At 35.9% G+C, this 2,538-nt stretch overlaps 1 non-coding gene across 1 annotated transcript; it reads right to left on the minus strand.

The window, feature by feature from the left end:
- Nucleotides 1-617: 617 nt before the first annotated feature.
- On the minus strand, nt 618-722 carry LOC123453434. Its single transcript, XR_006632819.1, has one exon. It is a non-coding gene; the product is annotated as a U6 spliceosomal RNA (small nuclear RNA).
- Nucleotides 723-2,538: the final 1,816 nt, after the last annotated feature.

Raw genomic sequence — 2,538 nt, forward strand, 5'->3', positions numbered from 1 at the left:
TCCACTCCCTTACAAACTGCTATCTTCTTCCTCTTCCTAATCATAGGCCCAGAAACAATAGAGTAAATCAATAATAGACTAAACCCTCTGAAACTGTGAGCCATAATAAGTTTTTTTCATTGCTTTTCAGAAAAAAAATATTGTCACATAGAGACAACACAATGTTCATGCTTTTGTGGAGTAGAAGCTAATTGACTAACTCCTTTAATTGTTTTTTTTTTTTTGTTGTTGTTGTTGACTCAGGGTCTCGCTATGTAGCCCTAGGTAAGACTTGAACTCATGGCACTCCTGATGCTACCTCTCAAGTTCAGACTCATTTATTTCTTTAAGGGGATGAAATCATCCTTCATGTATTTGGGAATGTAGACAGGATAGTTTGAACTTCAGCAGCCTATCTTGAACCATATGATAGTAGCTACCTAATGAGTACAGTAAAAGAAGAGCCCAGGACCCTGACAAAGCTATCTACTTTAAAAATTTTTTTTTTCATTTAAGAAATGTCTCTCTAAACTGATATTCATTGTTTATGTGATATAATTGATTATGAAACACAAACTGACAAACAATTTTAAATGATATACAACTCTTGAAGATAGTTTTATCAGCTTTGTCCCTGTAGAACAGATATCTTACTTAAAGCGTTTAATGAAGTCCTTGCACAGGGGCCATGTTACTCTTCTCTGTATTGGCCCAGTTTCAGTATATATACTGCCAAAGAGAGCGCAGTCCTGGAAACCTCTGAAGTGAGTCTTCTTTTAGACTCCATGATGCAAGTCCATGCTCCAACTTGAAGATCAAATCTGGATCAATTATACAGTTCCCAAGAACATCAGGCTGGTGTAGTTCTCCAGCATCACATCTCTGTAGTGGTTTTGCTGAACAACATCCAGGTGCTGCCACTCTTGCCAGGTGAAGACCACAACTATGTCTTCAAGTGACACCAACTCCATGTCTAAGTCCTGGGGTATAAAGTGTCCTCATTTTATCCCACTCCAGCAACATTTCAAACAAAATTCTGGAAAATTTCAAGTTTCCATCATTTCTGGCTTCCTGAGCACCCTCCTCCATCCCTGAAGCACAGAGCAGGAAATGACCTAAGTGCAGATCCAAGGAGGCAGAAGGGCAGTGTGCTCAAACACAAAGGGCCACATTTCAGTTTTTATAACACAATTTTCCTCTCTAGTTGAAACAACCACTATATTTCAGGTGCTGGATTAAAATATTACTTTATTCTCTTTGGTAAAATATCTGATTTTCAGGCATGGCAAGTTGTGATGTAGTGGAAAAAAATAAAATTAGGGCAATAGAATTTAAGTTTCTTACATATAGTTAAGAATTTTACCCAGTAACTAAATGCTATTTCTCATAGCACCTTGCCTTGGACATTGAACACAATTATCAAGTGTTTAGCTAATAAAATATATTTACAATTTTATTATGTATCTGATCATTACATGGGAACTATTAGATATATTTATCTTAACTGACCCAAAATCCTGACTCCCATCCTCAGCCCTTTTGGCTCACATTATTAACTTCCAAAACACAGTAGTCTTTCTTTTGCTTTAGTGCATCATGCTCCATCCAAAAGCAAAAATGTTATTTCTGCTGCCATCTATCTTGATTGTTTAATCCTTTTATTCTTTTTATATACTTTTATATTTTTTATTAGTTTTCTATTCAGTAAATACAGGCAGTTGGGTACCATTATTAGGCTCATCCATGACCTACCCCCTCCCCATTGGCCCCTCCTTGTTGAGGTATACGGTTCATGCATTGAGAGCCACCCCATCATACCTTTTATTCTTTTTAAAAATAACTTTACCCACAGACATTAGCTTCTTGCAAAAAAAAAAAAAAATTCCTACTTTTTATTTTTTATTTTAACCAAGACTCCTCTTGTGAACAGGACTTTTTTATACTCTCAGCCCTATCATGCTCCTTTCTCTTCTGTCATGGCTACTTAGAGAGGAATGCCTTTCCTCTGAACCAATTCTAAAAAAAGAACTTTTAGAACATAAAACATCATCAGAATTGATAAGACTATGCACATGATGGACTCAGTGCTCGCCTGTGTAATGTGTGGACGTGACATTTAAATTGTGGAGAAACACAATAATGTCTTTTATAAATATGGAGATAACTTAGATTTTATTTCATTGTGAATGTTTCCTTGTCACTAAGCCTGTGCAGTAATGAAATATATGAATACAATGTGAGAATAAATTACAGGATAAAAAAAACTGTGGGTATATTTCTTATTGACATTACAAATAACTTTTCTGAGATTCTTGCTGGAAAATGCTAAATTCCTTAATCACAACTTGCCCTAAACTTAATCTTAGAACTATGTAATCTACTCAATAAAAGAAATATGAATAGGTTTCTTTTGCCTTGGTGAACCTTTGGCTTGAACAGCACAGGTGATCAATATTGACAAAACAATATTGGGAGATGCTCACCGATAGTGAGCTCTTTCCAGTTTCCTCAGAGGTCTGGTTGGACTCTTGACTCAGAACAAACATACATGCGTAAGAA

Source organism: Jaculus jaculus, chromosome 11, assembly GCF_020740685.1.
Source record: "Jaculus jaculus isolate mJacJac1 chromosome 11, mJacJac1.mat.Y.cur, whole genome shotgun sequence".
NCBI lineage: Eukaryota > Metazoa > Chordata > Mammalia > Rodentia > Dipodidae > Jaculus > Jaculus jaculus.